General features: G+C 50.3%; 1 protein-coding gene across 3 annotated transcripts in view; it reads left to right on the forward strand.

The window, feature by feature from the left end:
• LOC149470079 (acetylgalactosaminyl-O-glycosyl-glycoprotein beta-1,3-N-acetylglucosaminyltransferase-like) overlaps positions 1 to 20,527 on the forward strand; it is a 97,072-nt gene that overhangs the window by 26,410 nt on the left and 50,135 nt on the right. The window lies entirely within an intron of this gene.

The following is a 20,527-nucleotide window of genomic DNA, read 5'->3' on the forward strand; positions in this document are numbered from 1 at the left end:
CCGGGCCTCTATCTGTCTAAGTGGCCGTCGGATGCCTAACCTACCTCTAGCCTAATCTATCCAACGCTCCCTATGCTAATCCTAGCTAAAGAGAGATCCAGACCAATAAGGATGCTATGGCTTTAAGCAAAGAGGCTGCAAAGATACACTGCAATTAACAGAAAGTTCCCCTGACAGTCTTATGCAGGTGAAAACACTGATCTATATATATATATAGACAACTATAAGGATTCTGCAGTGTGTAAACAGAATAATGATAATGAACCACAAATCTCTCTCTTACAGAGATATTAGGGTTCCTATACAGAAGTTGAAATATAACAGAGGCAGACCTAATCTGCTTCAGTAACAACTAGATAGATAGCAGCCTTGTTAATCTGGATCATTACTCACAGAATCACCATACAGTTCTCCCCAGATACATAGCACATGGCAGGCTGGTACCCTCTGCCTGATACTTCCTAGAAAACAAACTATATAACATCCTGGGGTTTCTTGACCTCCTTGTAGGGGCAGGAAGCACACCTAGGGACTTGTCTGTAATGGGACCTCTATGGTAGTGACTGTTTATGAACGTAAACAAACCACAACTAGTGTATAAAATAACAGTTCCCTACATAAGCCTCTACTGTTTTTATGAAGCTTAGAAAGTCTTTTTTGAGACATTTATTATATATGTTTTATTAGTATTTTTTATGCAGTCTGGGTATGGGTAATTGATCGTTTATTTTTACTTTGTCCACTACAAGGAATTCTGCTTGGTTTTATTAAGCATTTATTCCCATTTCAGTAACTAATATTGTCATATTAAGTGTGTGTGTGCATATATACATATATATATACATATTTGAACTTGGACCCCCTTCAGAACTGCCTTAATTCTTTGTGGCATAGATTCAACAAGGTGTTGGAAACATTCCTCAGAAATTCGGTTCATATTGACATGAGTTCTTGTTGCCTTTCTATCGTCTCGAACCAGTCTGCCCATTCTTCTCTGAAGTGTGACATCAACAAGGCATTTTCATCCAACACAACTGCAGCTCACTGGATATTTTCTCTTTTTTGGATCATTCTCTGTAAATCCTACAGATAGTTGTGGGTGAAAATCCCCATTCTTGAAATACTATCCCCGTTCTTGAAATACCAACAACCATACCACGTTCAAAGTCACTTAAATCTCCTTTCTTCCCCATTCTGATGCTTGGTCTAATGCTCAACTTCAGCAAGTCATCTTCACCACGTCTAGATGTCTAAATGCATTGGGCTGATGCCATGTGATTGGCTGATTAGCAATTTGTGTTACCAAGCAATTAAACAGGTGTACCTAAAAAAGTGGTCGGTGTATGTATGTATATATATATATAGTGATGAACAGAAGTATTTGAACACCCTGCGATTTTGCAAGTTCTCCCACTTAGAAATCATGGAGGGGTGTGAAATTTACATTGTAGGTGCATTCCCACTCTGAGAGACAGAATTAAAAAAAAAATTCAGGAAATCACATTGTATGATTTTTAAAGAATTTATTTGTCTTGCACTGCTGAACATAAGTATTTGAACACCTAAGAAACAGCAAAAATTCTGGCTCTCAAAGACCTGTTACTGTGCCTTTAAAAAGTCCACCTCTACTCCACTCATTAATCTAACTTACTAGCACCTGTCTGAGCTCTTTAATGACACCTATCCATCCCACAGTCAGTCAGACGGCAACTACTACCATGGGCAAGACCATAGAGCTGTCAAAAGACACCAGAGACAAAATTGTGGACCTCCAAAAGACTGGAAAGGCTGAAAATAGCTCAACTGTTGGAGAAATTGTTAGAAAATGGAAGAGGCTAAAGACGACTGTCAGTCTCCCTCGGACTGGGGGTTCCATGCAAGATCTCACCTGGTGGGGTATCACTGATGATAAGAAAGGTGAGGAATCAGCCCAGAACTACAAGGGAGGAGCTGGTCAATGACATGAAGAGAGCTGGGTCCACAGTTTCAAAGGTCACTGTCGGTAGAACACTACGCCGTCATGGTTTCAAATCATGCATTGCACGAAAGGTTCCCCTGCTCAAGTCATCACATGTCCAGGCCCGTCTGAAGTTTGCCAATGACCATCTGGATGATCCAGAGGAGGGTTGGGAGAAAGTCATGTGGTCAGATGAGACCAAAGTAGAACTTTTTGGTCTAAACTTCACTCGTCGTGTTTGGAGGAAAAAGGATGACTTGCATTCCAAGAACACCATCCCTACTGTGAAGCATGGGGGTGGTAACATCATGCTTTGGAGGTGCTTTTCTGCAAAGGGGACAGGACGACTGCACTGTATTAAGGAGAGGATGAATGGGGCCATTTATTGTGAGATTTTGAGCAACAACTTCCTTCCCTCAGTCAGAGCATTGAAGATGGGTCGTGGCTGGGTCTTCCAACATGACAACGACCCGAAGCACACAGCCAGGATAACCAAGGAGTGGCTCCGTAAGAAGCATATCAAGGTTCTGGAGCAGCCTAGCCAGTCTCCAGACCTAAATCCAATAGAACATATTTGGAGGGAGCTGAAACTCCGAGTTGCTCAGCGACAGCCCTGAAACCTGACAGATCTAGAGGAGATCTGTGTGGAGGAGTGGGCCAAAATCCCTGTTGCAGTGTGTGCAAACCTGGTCAAGAACTAAAGGAAACGTTTGACCTCTGTAATTGCAAACAAAGGCTTCTGTACCAAATATTAACACTGATTTTCTCAGGTGTTCAAATACTTATGTTCAGCAGTGCAAGACAAATAAATTCTTTAAAAATCATAGAATGTGATTTCCTGAATTTTTTTTTTAATTCTGTCTCTCAGAGTGGGAATGCACCTACAATGTGAATTTCAGACCCCTCCATGATTTCTAAGTGGGAGAACTTGCAAAATCGCAGGGTGTTCAAATACTTCTGTTCCTCACTGTATGTATATATATATATATATATATATATATATATATAAAAGTTGGTTTGGTTTTATTTTAATTACAGGTGTATGTGTGATATATTAAAGTTTTAAGGGGGTTTTAATGTCATTTACATATTGGTGGGTATGACTGGGGGGGGGGGGGGTTAAAGGGATTTTTGATGTAAGGGAGGAAGTGGTACTAAGGACCACTGAGTTGTCTGATGCAAGTTGTTTCCTGGGGAGGTCCTTGTGGTGAAATGTGTTGAGGGCAGAGGTGATGTCAGATGTCACAAGTAGCCGGAAAGTGATGGGGTCTGTTTTGATCGTCAGCGAATAGGAGCATGTTTTACATAATTTATGTGAGAGTAATATGTTCTTTAACCACTTGACCTCCGTGAAGTTTTACCCCTTCATGTCCAGGGCATTTTTTGCTATTCAGAACTGTGCTACTGGCAATTTTCTTGCAACACTGTACGCAAATTAAATTTGTATATTTTTTTTTCACACAAATAGAGCTTTCTTTTGGTGGTATTTGATCACCCCTGGGTTTTTTTATTTTTTATTATATAAATGAGAAAAAAACCCTATATTTTTTACTTCCTGTTATAAAACGTATCCAATAAAAAAATTTAATTTCTTCATACATTTAGGCCAAAATTTATTCTGCTACATGTCTTTGGTAAAAAAAGATCAAATAATTGTATATTAATTGTTTTTTTTGTGAAAGTTAGAGTCTACAAACTATGAAGTATATATTTGAAAATTGATCAATCCTAATGTTCTGGCTGCCTTTCTTAAGGCCCTTAAAATTCAAGTACAGTACAAATGCCCCCCAAAATCACCCCTCGACTTTTGGAAAGTAGACATTCTGAAGTTTTTAGTAAGAGGCATGGAGAATTTTTTTTAAGTTGTAATTGTGTTCACAATTTTTTTGAAAAATGAATAAAACAAAATTTGTTTTCACTTTTTTTTAACACCTGACCTCTGGATGATTTACCCCTCCTTAATGACCAGGCTATTTTTTGAGATACAGAGCTGCATTAATTTAACTGACAATTGCTCAGTAATGCAACGCTGTACGTAAATGAAATATATGTAATTTTTTCTCCCACAAATAGAGCTTTCCTTCAGTGGTATTGGTCACCTCGGCACTTTTTATTTTTTTGTGCTATAAATGAAAAAACACTTGACATTTAAAAAAATATATATATTTTTTTACTTTCTGCTATAAACCATATCCAATGAAAACATTTAAAACATCACATTTCTTCATAAATGTAGACCAAAATGTATTCTGTTACATATTTTTGGTAAAAAAAATCCCAATAAGTGTATATTGATTGGTCTGCACAAAAGAAATAGCATCTACAAATGGTGGAATATATACTGGAATTTTCTTTTTTTATACTAGTAGTGGCAATGATCAGCGACAAGTGGGACTGCGATATTGCGGTGGACAGTCTGACAGTAACTGACACCAACTGACACTTTGTGGGAACCAGTGACACTAATACAGTGATCAGTGCTAAAAATGTACACTAGATGGTGACAGAGATCCCCCTGCGCTAATATGGAACCTAATTTCTATATGCTGCTAACACCCTATCCTCTACCTATAAGTGGACAAATATAAGTGATAAAATATAATAGTGGTGTAGCGCTGATAACTAAATATGCAAACTCCACAATAATAAGATAAAAAACATAAATCACATAACTGAATGAATATAAATATATAAGTGATAGATCTTTCAAGATCTAGAAAAACAGTGTCTCAAACTGTGATATTATCAGTACACAAAGTGCATATGATGAAGCTGGTCCTATGTTCGGACCCTCATACAGTGACAATACCCAGTCCCACTAAGGACCAAACCCCAAAAGACTAGGTGCTCTATACAGTGGATCCCAAAATAAGGGATATGATCACAAAGTGAATGATATATAAAGTGTATCCTAAAATTGTGATATAAACCAAATAAAGTGACTAGTGAATAATGTTAAACACAATATATAAACATAAACTTCATAAACGCATAAAACGATAAAAAGTGCCCAACAAGTTGCCAAGAATAGCAAAGATGGCAATGACTGCCAAAATGTGCCTATATCTTCAAACCACGTGCTATAGTGCTGGTGCAGATGGTGAGCATATATCCTTAGATGGCAGGCATGCCCCCTCACCTCCTTGCTGCGACCCAAAAGGGTCAACACGCCTTTTCGATCACTCTGGATCCTACAGGTACCAATTCTTCAGGTCGCTCTGATTCCACTGAACCTCACTGGTAACTTCCTTCCAATATAAATCACTCTTCCATTCAGGGGTAAACGCAGTGCAGGTCAATAAATGAGTATCACATTACAGCCATGAAAGGACAAGTCTCCCATAGTGCAACACTATTTAATATGTTAAAAGCATGTTAAACCGCCAAATATTGCACTCACATTAACGCAGATCAAACAAGGCTTGTCTCACCACTCAGTATGGGTGTACTGTGTAAACCTGGTGTAGCAAGATAGCGCTCCGCCGGAAGTGTGTCACCACATTGCATCTACGCGTTGCGTCACGTACACGTGACTTCCTCAGGACAGCGTCAATAGTCACGCTATCCTGAGGAAGTCACATGTACGTGACACAACGCGTAGATTTGTATATACTGTGTACTGTATTTACTAGGCAATCTGCTAGACTTTATTCTGCTGTTGACATAACACAGCTTTGCCTTGTTTATATATGCAGAGCTGTTTTCTGTCAGTCTCCTCAGTGATCAACAGGTTCCGGCGCTCATCCATTGGCTGGCACCTGCCATCACAGCAGAAGCTGCGCTGCGGTGGCAGACACGTGCCCCCTCCAGTGGTGGAAGTGCAAAATCATGTTTATATACGTGATTTTGCACAGAAAGTCTACCCTGTAACAGTAAATCTACTATAGGATGGACAGAAAGTGGTTAACATACTGTGACCAGTGCAGCAGTACAGTATCATCATGATGATGTGGCGTTAATCAGCAATACTGACTGATAGTATGTAAAAAAAATCGTTTGTTTTTTTTTTTTACACTGTCCTTTCTTGCACAGTGATGATCACTGTATAAGCAATAGTTTTAGCTGTCATGAATATTTTTCCCATTCATGAACTGCTTGCTTATGGTTGTGATCTGTAATTGGCTACAGCTAATCGCATGGTGTTGGTAGCCAGGTACAATGTGATTGCTGTGGGCTAATCACAGATAACAACAGTTAGCGAGCTGTGGTGGTGCTGTGGACATAGCATATCTTGATTTCAGCAAGGCATTTGACACAGTTCCACATAATGATTTATTACAAAAGTTGTACAAACTAGGATTTAATCCTTGGGTGGTTGAGTGGATATGCAGTTGGCTAAAGAATAGACACCAGAGTGTGGTTGTAAATGGGGTTCATTTGGAACAGAGACCAGTCACTAGTGATGCACCACAAGGTTCTGTACTAGGTCCTGTTCTATTTAATCTATATATAAGTGATATAACTAAAGGTTTGTTGGATAAGGTATGTCTTTTTGCTGATGATACAAAGGTGTGTAAGAGGGTTGATATCCCTGGAACCAGGGGCGGACTGACAACTCATGGGGCCCCCGGGCAATAGGGGATCATGGGGCCCCTGTGTCCTTGCCCAAACTCAAAAAAGCCTATGAAAAAGGTACCAGGGGCATCTCATGGGGCCCCCTACTGACCCCAGGCCCTCGGGCAGTGCCCAAGTTTCCAAATGGTCAGTCCGCCCCTGCCTGGAACATGATGTGGCATTGCTGGAAGATTGGTCAAAGAAGTGGAAACTGCAGTTCAATGTTTCTAAATTTTGTATGTAAAATAATGCACCTAGGGAAAAAGAATAACTTGAGAGAGTACAACATTGGGGGTTGGCCAGCACTATAAAGGAAAAAGATTTGGGGGTACTTATCTCAGATGATTGCAAAATGAGCAAACAGTGTGCCCAGGCGGTGGGAAAAGCAAATAGAATTCTAGGATGCATCACTAGAGGAGTCACAGCAGGAAAAAGGAGGTCCTGATTCCCCTATACAGATCTTTATTGAGATCTCATTTACATATCTTTTCACAGTTTTGCACAATGAACATGGCCCAGGAGAAAATGTATGCCTTTTACACTTCCTTAAGAGTCCCAGTTGGAACTGCCTACATTGATGGCCTTTTTGAAACTATGCTTTCTTCCTCTGGTTTTTAGTTCTTCTTGTTTTACAATGAAGGCATTTTCTTCTGTAAGGTTATGTTAACCATAGCCGGCACTGTACGTTCTGGTTGCGGATGCGGGAATCTCATTGGTTCCCGCACCCGCAACCACCCACAGCCGAAGTGTGCTGTTCTTACAAGATGCACGGGGCTGCCATTCATTATGAATGGCACACCCCACACATCTCAGTCTGCAGCACGATCATGGGTATGGGAAATGCAGGGAAACTGCATGGTCAAAAAGACCCTGTCAGGGCTCCCAGGTGTGACCAGAGGTGTGTGACTGACGCAGGGAAACACAGACTTCAGATGTGATAAACAATATAATTTATTAACACTAACCATACAAACATAAACGCAGTGCAATACTAAAACATAATACAGTGCAAACAAACCAAACCAACCACCCACAGATAACAGTACATACAAGCAAGCGTCGTCAGGCAGGCCGGGTCAATATCAATAGGGCAGGTAGGTACAGGGGGAGCAAGCGGAGATGGGTCGGGGTCACAGGCCAGGTTCAGCAGGTAGCTAGCAGCGTAGTACAGAGGGTCAGGCAGAGGGATGGTCAGGGTCACAAGCCAGGGATCAGAACAGGTAGCAAGCAGCGTGGTACAGAGGGTCAGGCAGAGGGATGGTCAGGAGCGAGCCGGGATCAGAGCAGGAGAAGTCAGCAGCGGTTCAGATCAGGCAGGGTCAGCAAAGGAACAGAAACAGGATGCAGGACAGATACAGGGCCCAGGACAAACACAACACCAAGGCAGAGTCTGCAAGTCTGGCCATCCCTTAAATACACCAGTATCATCAGTTCCAGGTGTTAGCTGGCTGAAAGGTTGAGTCTCTGATTGCTGGGAGCACCCGCTGGCCAGCCCTGGTACTGCAGATCAAAAGGCAGGTGAGTCCCACCATTGCTGGCCAGTCCATTCCTGACAGTACCCCCCCCTCAAGGAGCGGCCTCAGGACGCTCCAAACAGTCCTAGCTGGGCAAAATGTTCCACCGCCCAGGTCTGGTAACTGGCGGGATATCAAAGACTGGCACACCGGGCTGGACTCCGGGCAGCGGCACACCGGGCTGGACTCCGGGCAGAGGCACACCGGGCTGGACTCCGGGCAGAGGCACACCGGGCTGGACTCCGGGCAGAGGCACATCGGGCTGGACTCCGGGCAGAGGCACATCGGGCTGGACTCCGGGCAGAGGCACATCGGGCTGGACTCCGGGCAGAGGCACACCGGGCAGAGGCACACCGGGCTAAACACCGGGCAGAGGCACACCGGGCTGGACTCCGGGCAGAGGCACACCGGGCTGGACTCCGGGCAGAGGCACATCGGGCTGGACTCCGGGCAGAGGCACATCGGGCTGGACTCCGGGCAGAGGCACATCGGGCTGAACTCCGAGCAGAGGCACATCGGGCTGGACTCTGGGCAGAGGCACATCGGGCAGGACTCCGGGCAGAGACACATCGGATTACCAGGCGAAGCAGCAGGCAGCGGGCCCCCAGGCGGAGCGGCGAGCACCGGGCCCCCGGACGGGGCGGCGGGCACCGGGCCCCCGGGCGGGGCGGCGGGCACCGGGACCCCGGGCAGGGCGGCGGGCACCGGGACCCCGGGCGGGGCGGCGGCACCGGGCCCCCGGGCGGGGCGACGGGCATCGGGCCCCCGGGCGGGGCGACGGGCATCGGGCCCCTGGGCGGGGCGGCGGGCGCCGGACCCCCAGGCGGGGCGACGGGCATCGGGCCCTCAGGCGGAGCGGCGGGCGCCGGACCCCCAGGTGGAGCGACAGGTCTCGGGCCCTCAGGCGGAGCGGCGGGCGCCGGACCCCAGATGGAGCGACAGGTCTCGGGCCCCCAGGCGGGGCGGCGGGCGCCGGACCCCCAGGCAGGGCGACAGGCATCGGGCCCCCGGGCGGAGCGGCGGGCATCGGGCCCCCAGGGGGTGCCGGGCCCCCGGGCGGGGCGACGGGCATCGGGCCCCCGGGCGGGGCGACGGGCATCGGGCCCCCGGGCGGGGCGACGGGCGCCGGACCCCCAGGCGGGGCGACAGGCATCGGGCCCGCAGGCGGAGCGGCGGGCGCCGGACCCCCAGACGGAGCGACAGGTCTTGGGCCCTCAGGCGGAGCGGCGGGCGCCGGACCCCCAGTTGGAGCGACAGGTCTCGGGCCCTCAGGCGGAGCGGCGGGCGCTGGACCCCCAGGCGGAGCGACAGGTCTCGGGCCCTCAGGCGGAGCGGCGGGCGCCGGACCCCCAGGTGGAGCGACAGGTCTCGGGCCCTCAGGCGGAGCGGCGGGCGCCGGACCCCCAGGCGGGGCGGCGGGCGCCGGACCCCCAGGCGGGGCGACAGGTATCGGGCCCCCAGGCGGAGCGGCGGGCGCCGGACCCCCAGGCGGGGCGACAGGCATCGGGCCCCCAGGCGGAGCGGCAGGCGCCGGACCCCCAGGCGGAGCGACAGGTCTCGGGCCCTCAGGCGGAGCGGCGGGCTCCGGACCCCCAGGCGGAGCGACAGGTCTCGGGCCCTCAGGCGGAGCGGCGGGCGCCGGACCCCCAGGTGGAGCGACAGGTCTCGGGCCCTCAGGCGGAGCGGCGGGCGCCGGACCCCAGATGGAGCGACAGGTCTCGGGCCCCCAGGCGGGGCGGCGGGCGCCGGACCCCCAGGCGGGGCAACAGGCATCGGGCCCCCAGGCGGAGCGGCGGGCATCGGGCCCCCAGGCGGGGCGGCGGGCGCCGGGCCCCCGGGCGGGGCGACAGGCATCGGGCCCCCGGGCGGGGCGACGGGCATCGGGCCCTCAGGCGGAGCGGCGGGCGCCGGACCCCCAGGTGGAGCGACAGGTCTCGGGCCCTCAGGCGGAGCGGCGGGCGCCGGACCCCAGATGGAGCGACAGGTCTCGGGCCCCCAGGCGGGGCGGCGGGCGCCGGACCCCCAGGCAGGGCGACAGGCATCGGGCCCCCGGGCGGAACGGCGGGCATCGGGCCCCCAGGGGGGCGCCGGGCCCCCGGGCGGGGCGACGGGCATCGGGCCCCCGGGCGGGGCGACGGGCATCGGGCCCCCGGGCGGGGCGACGGGCGCCGGACCCCCAGGCGGGGCGACAGGCATCGGGCCCGCAGGCGGAGCGGCGGGCGCCGGACCCCCAGACGGAGCGACAGGTCTTGGGCCCTCAGGCGGAGCGGCGGGCGCCGGACCCCCAGTTGGAGCGACAGGTCTCGGGCCCTCAGGCGGAGCGGCGGGCGCTGGACCCCCAGGCGGAGCGACAGGTCTTGGGCCCTCAGGCGGAGCGGCGGGCGCCGGACCCCCAGGTGGAGCGACAGGTCTCGGGCCCTCAGGCGGAGCGGCGGGCGCCGGACCCCCAGGCGGGGCGGCGGGCGCCGGACCCCCAGGCGGGGCGACAGGTATCGGGCCCCCAGGCGGAGCGGCGGGCGCCGGACCCCCAGGCGGGGCGACAGGCATCGGGCCCCCAGGCGGAGCGGCAGGCGCCGGACCCCCAGGCGGAGCGACAGGTCTCGGGCCCTCAGGCGGAGCGGCGGGCTCCGGACCCCCAGGCGGAGCGACAGGTCTCGGGCCCTCAGGCGGAGCGGCGGGCTCCGGACCCCCAGGCGGAGCGACAGGTCTCGGGCCCTCAGGCGGAGCGGCGGGCGCCGGACCCCAGATGGAGCGACAGGTCTCGGGCCCCCAGGCGGGGCGGCGGGCGCCGGACCCCCAGGCGGGGCGACAGGCATCGGGCCCCCAGGCGGAGCGGCGGGCATCGGGCCCCCAGGCGGGGCGGCGGGCGCCGGGCCCCCGGGCGGGGCGACAGGCATCGGGCCCCCGGGCGGGGCGACATGCATCGGGCCCCCGGGCGGGGCGGCGGGCGCCGGACCCCCAGGCGGGGCGACAGGCATCCGGCCCCCAGGCGGAGCGGCGGGCGCCGAACCCCCAGATGGAGCGACAGGTCTCGGGCCCTCAGGCGGAGCGGCGGGCGCCAGACCCCCAGGCGGAGCGACAGGTCTCGGGCCCTCAGGCGGAGCGGCAGGCGCCGGACCCCCAGGCGGAGCGACAGGTCTCGGGCCCTCAGGCGGAGCGGCGGGCGCCGGACCCCCAGGCGGGGCGACAGGCATCGAACCCCCAGGCGGAGCGGCGGGCGCCGGACCCCCTGATGGAGCGACAGGTCTCGGGCCCTCAGGCGGAGCGGCGGGCGCCAGACCCCCAGGCGGAGTGACAGGTCTCGGGCCCTCAGGCGGAGCGGCGGGCGACAGGTCTCGGGCCCTCAGGCGGAGCGGCGGGCGCCGGACCCCCAGGCGGAGCGACAGGTCTCGGGCCCTCAGGCAGAGCGGCGGGCGCCGGACCCCCAGGCGGAGCGACAGGTCTCGGGCCCTCAGGCGGAGCGGCGGGCGCCGGACCCCCAGGCGGAGCGACAGGTCTCGGGCCCTCAGGCGGAGCGGCGGGCGCCGGACCCCCAGGCGGAGCGACAGGTCTCGGGCCCTCAGACGGAGCGGCGGGCGCCGGACCCCCAGGCGGGGCGACAGGTCTCGGGCCCCCAGGCGAAGCGGCGGGCACCGAGTCACCAGGCACGACAGTGGGCTCCGAGTCAACTGGCATGACCGCTGGCACTGGGTCAGACATTGGATCGTCTGGCTGGACAGCGGGCATCAGGTCACCAGGCATCAGGTCATTTGGCTCAACAGCGGGCACCGCGTCATCTGGCAAGGCAGTGGGCTCCGAGTCAACTGGTATGACCGCGGGCACTGGGTCAGACATTGGATCGTCTGACTGGACAGCGGGCATCGGGTCACCAGGCATCAAGTCATTTGGCTCGACAGCGAGCACCGCGTCATCTGGCAAGGCAGTGGGCTCCGAGTCAACAGGCACGACAGTGGGCACCGGGTCATCAGGTACCGGATTGTCTGGCTCGACAGCGGGCATCGGGTCACCAGGTATGACAGCGGGCACTGGGTCACCAGGCATCAGGTCATTTGGCTCGACAGCGGGCACCGCGTCATCTGGCAAGGCAGTGGGCTCCGAGTCAACTGGTATGACCGCGGGCACTGGGTCAGACATTGGATCGTCTGACAGGACAGCGGGCATCGGGTCACCAGGCATCAGGTCATTTGGCTCGCCAGCGGGCACCGCATCATCTGGCAAGGCAGTGGGCACCGAGTCACCAGGTACGACAGCGGGCTCTGAGTCAATTGGCACGATAGCGGGCACCGGATCAGGTAACGGATCATCTGGATCAACAGCGGGCATCGAGTCAACTGGCTTAATAGGATCGTCAGGCTGGATCAGTTCATCATGCTGGGTAGAGGCATCAGGCTGAATGCCGGCGTCCGGCTGAGTAGAGGCTTCAGGCCGAGTAGAGGCTTCAGGCCGAGTAGAGGCTCCAGGCCGAGTAGAGGCTCCAGGCCGAGTAGAGGCTCCAGGCCGAGTAGAGGCATCAGGCCGAGTAGAGGCTTCAGGCCGAGTAGAGGCTTCAGGCCGAGTAGAGGCATCAGGCCGAGTAGAGGCTTCAGGCAGAAGAGAGGCATCAGGCTGCGTACAGGATTCAGGCTGAACCACGGAAGGCAGGTTCACCGGTTTGGATACTGGCAGGATGGTATTGGTTGGAAAGAATTTTCGCTTTTTTCTGGTTTTAACTACTGGAGCACTGCAAGTAAACGCAGGTCTGCAAACGAATGGAGCAGCTGGAGACAGAGAAGAGCTGGAGGATGGAACAGGAGAGGGAGCAGTTGCTACAGAGGGCTTTTTTACAGGGTTAAAGGCAGGATAGGTGCAGCGAGTGGGAACAGGGTACTGACATGCGGTAGATAGCAGGGCAGGAGGAGCTGTTGGGAATGCAGGAATAGAGCTTTGAGGAAATAGATTAGAAGCAGGACTGGGTCTTTGTAAGCTGACTGAGGCTGGGTGCAACAAGTCTGTCCATGTCTGCAGTATGGGTTGAACAAAGCTGAGCTTACACAAAGCCTGTCTGACCAAAGACTGCACTGCGTTTATACAATCTCTTAGTATCTGTGGTGAACATGTGGAATAACGCTCCAGAAAGTAACCCACATCATCCTCTAATAACCATACCAGGGACTCTACCTGGTCTGCACTAAATGGTGGCAAAAATTCATCCCTGCATTCGGGGAAACCAGATGAAACCAACTCAGCACAAACCTTAATCAATGGCTGCACCATAGAGAAATCTGTGCCCTGATCTACTAGAACATGAGCGAGCCGTATACATTCTAGCAGTTCATCCCTCCTTCAGAGTCTGATAAGCATATTTTCTGTCATCAAACACTAGCAGAGATAAATACACAACCTCATCCAGATCCATCCTTCCCAGCAACAAGCCAAGATGGCTTCCCTGTGCAGCCACTTCTGGTCAGGATTGGCCTTGGTGTAATGTCAGGGCTCCCAGGTGTGACCAGAGGTGTGTGACTGACGCAGGGAAACGCAGACTTCAGATATGTGATAAACAATATAATTTATTAACACTAACCATACAAACATAAACGCAGTGCAATACTAAAACATAATACAGTGCAAACAAACCAAACCAACCACCAACAGATAACAGTACATACAAGCAAGCGTCGTCAGGCAGGCCGGGTCAATATCAATAGGGCAGGTAGGTACAGGGGGAGCAAGCGGAGATGGGTCGGGGTCACAGGCCAGGTTCAGCAGGTAGCTAGCAGCGTAGTACAGAGGGTCAGGCAGAGGGATGGTCAGGGTCACAAGCCAGGGATCAGAACAGGTAGCAAGCAGCGTGGTACAGAGGGTCAGGCAGAGGGATGGTCAGGAGCGAGCCGGGATCAGAGCAGGAGAAGTCAGCAGCGGTTCAGATCAGGCAGGGTCAGCAAAGGAACAGAAACAGGATGCAGGACAGATACAGGGCCCAGGACAAACACAACACCAAGGCAGAGTCTGCAAGTCTGGCCACCCCTTAAATACACCAGTATCATCAGTTCCAGGTGTTAGCTGGCTGAAAGGTTGAGTCTCTGATTGCTGGGAGCACCCGCTGGCCAGCCCTGGTACTGCAGATCAAAAGGCAGGTGAGTCCCACCATTGCTGGCCAGTCCATTCCTGACAGACCCTGCAGTTCTCTGCAGATGAGATTTTTAAAAGGTGCATGCACCTTTTCTTACATTAAACTCGGGCACAGCAGCCCACTCAAACGAATGGACTGCTATGCCTGCACAAACACTGGTCACTAGTGTGAGCCAGGCCTCATGCAGGATAAACCTGTTACTCCCTTGATTGCTAGGGTTTAGTACTTGTGTCCATTTACACCTGCCTACATCTAATCCGAACCTGGAAGTAAACGCATTAGTTTACACCTGTATAATGTAGAATATTATACAGGTATAATATTTAGGGCAGTGGTTCTCAACCTGTGGGTCGCGACCCCTTTGGGGGTCGAACGGCCCTTTCACAGGGGTCCCCTAAGACCATCAGAAAACACATATTTCTGATGTGTAAAGAGCAGCTACTGTGTAGAAAGCAGCTGCTGTGTTGAAAGCAGCTACTCTGTTAAAAGCAGCTACTGTGTTGAAAGCAGCTGCTGTGTTGAAAGCAGCTACTCTGTTAAAAGGAGCTGTGTTGAAAGCAGCAGTATTGGAGGTAAAACGACACTCATAAATTATAATTACTGGGTAAATAATTTTATGGTTGGGGGTCACCACAACATGAGGAACTGTATTAAAGGGTCACGGCATTAGGAAGGTTGAGAACCACTGATTTAGGGGGATCTCAGAGTGTAGTATGGATGAGCAGGGGAGCCCCCTTCACTCACCCCCTATCCCCCCTCTCACTCACCCCCCTCCCCACATCTCTCTCTCTCTTGCCCTTCCCTAATTCACCCCCTCTCTCACCCCTCCCTGTCTCTCACTCCTCCCTCTCCCCTCCACACCTTACTCTCTCACCATCCCTCTCTCTCACCCCCCCCTTCGTCTCTCACCCTCCTCTCCGTCTCTCACCCTCCTCTCTTTCATCCCCCCTTCCCCCCCCATCTTTCTCATCCCCCCTTCTTTCTCTCATTCTCCCTTCTCCCCCCCTCTTTCTCTCATCCCCCCTTCTCGCCCCCTACTTCTCTCATCCTCCCTCTCTTTCTCTCTACTCCCCCTTCTCACCTCTCTCTCTTTCCCTCCACCTCTTCCCCCCTCCCTCTTTCCCCTTTCTCTCTCCCTCCTACTTTCCCATCTAATCCTTTCCCTCCTATTCCTATATCCCCTCCCCCTCCTCTCTCTCCCTCTTCCGCTCTTCTGTCTCTCTCCCTGTACTCCCTCTTCTCTTTGTTTCTAATAGGAGTTTCTGGCATATTTCAGGTTCTCAGTAAAAAATGCATTTTGTCAGTATATTTTCCATGTTTTGTCAGTGAAAAAAAAAATGTAGGGGGTGGCAACTAGTGATGGGCTGAACACCCCCCTGTTCAGTTCATGCTCGAACATTTGAAATTCGAACCGTCAATCACGATACCTGCTGTCGGCCCACGTTGAAGTCAAACTTACATTTGACATGAACATGCAGCCCATCACTAATGGCAACTCTGTCAGAAAGGAGCTGAGTGGGAGCCGAAAGGCTTCAAAAGGCAGTTAACTGGTCAATCATTGGGCATCTTCATTGTACTAAGTAATCAGCAGGCATTACTTACAGACCCCAAAAACCACACCCAATGTTTGCCGCGTCACACTTCTTTCTCTGGTATTAGGGCCCAAATTATGATTTCACACATAGATCCACTGCTTTCATAAAATGCCCCCTGTTCCATCATAAAGATGGCTATCTCCTATTATCCGGGAGCCCCATGAGTTGTCAGTCCGCCCCTGCTCTGTACTATGTGATAGCTGGGCCAAACACAGCAGCACAATAGTAAAGAATGAGTCATGAAAGCCATTCATGACAGTTCAAATGATTGCTGTTACAGTGATCATCACTGTAACAAGCAATCACATTATCCTGGGAGCTGTGTTCTGTCTTATGAGAATTTTTGTAACCTATTTGTTTTCGATATGAGACTAGCATGCAAAAAAAAAAAGGAGATGATCATTTGTCTGATATTCTCATCATGTGTACGAGGCTTTAGGATAGGTACACAGCAATCCCAGCCCAGACTACACCTCCCAGAAAGGCTCTGCTCTGCCAGGGGAGGACCCAGCTGCCTGCCTGTAGCTGGCAAGCTAAGACCAGTCCTAGGTTGCTAATATGGTTCACATATATGTGTATACCAAACCTGCCAATAACCTCAGTACAGTGTATATGTGCACATGTTAAAGCCAAAAGCAGAATCATTGCTGTAATTTATGTCTTTGAATGTTATATGTAATTTATATATTCACTGTGTTAGCAGAAAAGAAAAATATGCCTTTAAGAGTTAGTATAAGGTGAGCCAATCACAGCCAGCCTCACACTGTACAGAGCCTTAACCAATCCCAGCCAGTTTCACATTTATGCCTGTGTAAAACTCCCTGCTAGATTGTTCTAGAGACACATGCTCACCAGACAGAAGAGGAAACAGACAAAGTTCCAGTCAGAGAAGCTTTATGGAAACAGAGAAGGCCAAATAGGTATTTAATGCACTTGTGTGTTCCTCTATTGTTTAACAGTGCAGGTAGATCTGTGTGTAAAATCTGTTGTGTGTGTGTTTACTTGTAGTTCCACCGAATTTATCGAATCTAACGAACCTATCAAATTTAACAACATAAGCTAACAAATCTATCGAATCTATTGAAATATACAGAACGAAATAAGTTATTGATATAATCCACTGAATTAAACCACTGTAATATGAAAGAAATAAGCTACTGTAAGATAAACAAGCCATTGTAAGCAGTGTTATATGAAGAAGTTTGACGTTATTAAAGAAGTTAACTAAAGTATTCAGTGTGCTCTTTAAACCTACTGCATCCATAGAGCGGCATTGGAGGAATTACAGAGTAAAGTCAATCTAGTCAAACAAAGAAACAGCAATTGCATAATTTTTCTAATGCCACAGCGCACAAGGCACCAAAGGGTGCTGCGCCTGCCACACTGCCTGTTCCTGAACAAAGGCTTATCTCTACCTTTGCTCTCGGATTATCAGTTGAAAGTCAATGTCTTGATTATGGGAATCTTTCGAACGTGATCCAGCAGGTGTTTCCTTCATTCAACGTCTGGGGGTCAGTTTGTCCCTTTGGAGCCAAAAAGTGTTCGGGTTCACTATCTACATTTGGAATCTGTACTGCGCTCTCCGTACTTAATTGAGGGGTCATTACGGTCTGGTAAGAGGCAGCATTTTTTGGGGTGTTGGTGATGGTGGACTCTCCTAATCTATTGGAACTTTTTATTTTGGAATTTATATGATATCAACAATATTCTATCACAGAAGCATTTATTTTATGTATACCGTACATTATTGGACTGTTATTTTATATATTCTTTTCTTTATTGTGATTATCCGTAGCGCCACACCTTTGTGTTCTGTAGGTACACACTATTGTGGGTGGTTGCAGGTGCAGGAGTCACAGTTGTTCCCACACCTGCAGCCACAATAAGCAGCTCTTTAACCACTTGCCCTCCTAAGGATTTACCCCCCTTCCTGACCAGGCATCTTTTTGCTACTCGTCGCTGCACTAATTCAACTGATAATTGCGCGGTCATGCAATGCTGCACCCAAACAAAATTTACGTCCTTTTTAACACAAATAGAGCTTTCTTTCAGTGGTATTTGATCACCTGTGCGCTTTTCATTTTTCACGCTATAAACAAATAAAGACCCAAAATTTTGAAGAACGATATTTTTTAATTTCAGTTATAAAATATATATAGTATAAAATATATATAGTTATAAATTTAGGTCAAAATGTATTCTGCTACATGTTTTTGGTAAAAAAAATCCCAGTAAATGTATATTGATTGCTTTGTGTGAAAGTTATAGCGTCTACAAACTATGGTATAGATACTGCAATTTACACCATTTTTTTGCTATACAGCGCTGCGCTAGTTTAATGGACAATTCCGCGGTCTTGCAATATGGTACATAAATGAAATTTATGTCCTTTTTTTCACACAAATAGGGATTTCTTTTGGTGGTATTTGATCAACTGTGCACTTTTTATTTTTGGCACTATAACCAGAAAAATTTTTGAAGAAAATTTTTTTTTTGAAAAAAACAATATTTTTTTCATTTTGGTCATAAAAAATATCCAAAGAAACTAAAATTTCGTCATAAATTTAGGCCAAAATGTATTCTGCTACGTGTTTTTGGTTAAAAAAAATCCCAGTAAGTGTATATTGATTGCTTTGTGTGAAAGTTATAGTGTCTACAAAATATGGTATATATACTGCAATTTACACGGCTTTTACTTTCTGACTGCCCATCACATTTCTTGAGGTGCTAAAATACCAGGATAGTACAAACACCCTCAAATGACCTATTTTCGGAAAGTAGACACCCTAAGCTATCTGCTGAGAGGCATATTGAGTCCATGGAAGATTTATTTTTTTTCCACAAGTTTCCGGAAAATGACAAAACCTTTTTTTTTTTTTTTTTTTTTTTTTTACACGAAGCTGTCATTTAAATGATTTATTTCTCGCACAAGCCATGGGTATATGTGTAATTACACCCCAAAATACATTCTGCTACTTCTACTGAGTTTGGGGATGCCATGTGTGTGAGACTTTTTGGGAGCCTAGCCACATACAGGTGCCTGAAATCCAATGACCACTTTGAAAGCTTGAAGGTGCGTAATGTCATTACACTTCCTCACTACCTATCACAGTTTTGAACGCCCTGACATGCCAGGATAGCACCAAACCCCCCCCCCCCCCAAATGACCCCTTTCTGAAAAGTAGACACCCCAAGGAATTTAAAAAGAGGCATGGTGAGTATTTTGCAGATCTCATTTTTTCTCACAAGGTTTTGAAATATAAAAAAAAATAGAAAAAGAAAAAATATGTTTTTGTTTTTTTTTCTTCATTTTCCAAAAACTTGTGGCAACAAATGAGATCTGCAAAATACTTACTGTGCTTTTTATCAAATTCCTTGGGGTGTCTACTTTCCAAAAAGAGGTCATTTTGGGGGGTTAGGTGCTATCCTGGCATTTCAGGGCCTCTGAAGCTGTGATAGGTAGTCTGGAAGTGTAATGAGAAAATAATGCCCTTTAAAAGCCTGAAGGTGCCTATTGGATTTTGGGGTCCTGTACTGTGGTACTTCATACTTGGGAGAAGTAGCAGAATGTATTTTGGGGAGTAATTCCACATATACCCATGGCATGTGTGAGCAGTAAATCATTTAAGTGACAATTTTGTGTAAAAAAAAAAAAAAAATTTTCGTCATTTTCCAAAAACTTGTGGTAAAAAAATAAATTCTTCTATTGATTGAACATGCCTGTTATGATCCGCCAGGTGGTGCCTCAGGCTGCCAACTGACAGACCTACTCAGAGCGTTTGGTCTAAGCCCGGGCTGTGCTTTCACCAGAGCCCCTGATGGTGGGGATGGACTTGAAACAGTCCCGGGCCAGGTCACGACCTCCGAGCAGGCCCGCCAGTGGCTGAGGAGCCAGATATGAAGAGGATGGCGGCCCCAGCAGGGTAGTAACGGATTGTGGGCCCGTGAGGGTAAGCGGGGTACAGAATCGGTAGGCGAGAGTAGTCGGGTCACACGCAGGGTCAGCAGGGAAGTCAATCCGTAGAATGGTCAGGGCAATCCGGGTCAAACGCAGGAGCAGGCAGAATAGTCAGGACAATCCGGGTCAAAACGCAGGAGCAGGCAGAGTAGTCAGGACAATCCGGGTCAAACGCAGGAGCAGGCAGAGTAGTCAGGACAATCCGGGTCAAACGCAGGAGCAGGCAGAATAGTCAGGGTCAATCAGGGTCACAGGATAGGTGCAGGAACTCAGGATCACAGAAGACCTTGCGGCAATCTGTGACAGTGCAGGGCATCTTTAAATAGTGCGCCCTGCACTGTCATTGGCCGGCTAGGACACGCCCCCGGCTGTCATTGGACGCCTGAGGCGCGCCCGCGGCTCCTACTGCGCATGCGCAGCGTCCTGTCAGCCGCGGCTCGCCGGGACCTAGTGCCCGTGTCCCGGCGCGATCCGCCGCCACTGCGAATGCGCGAGGGACGGAGCCGCGATCGCGGACCCTGGAGCCGTGGTCCCTGACAATGCCTCTCAGCAAATAGTTTGGGGTGTCTAATTTCCAAAAAGGGGTCGTTTAGGGGGGTGGGGGCATTCTATGCCCAGCATTAGAAGTTTATGCCACACATCACTCACTCTTCTAAACACCTGAAGACCAAGCCTTTTCTGACACTTTTTGTTCACGTGAAAAGAATCAGTATTTTTTGCTAGGAAATTAATTTAAACCCCCAAACATTATATATTTTTTTAAAGCAGACACCCTAGTGAATAAAATTGTGGGTACTACAATTTTTTTATGGCACATAATACTCATGCAGCGATTTTTCA

Source organism: Staurois parvus, unplaced genomic scaffold, assembly GCF_062004578.1.
Source record: "Staurois parvus isolate SC_StPar_1 unplaced genomic scaffold, SC_StPar_1.0 ptg000053l, whole genome shotgun sequence".
NCBI classification, from domain to species: domain Eukaryota; kingdom Metazoa; phylum Chordata; class Amphibia; order Anura; family Ranidae; genus Staurois; species Staurois parvus.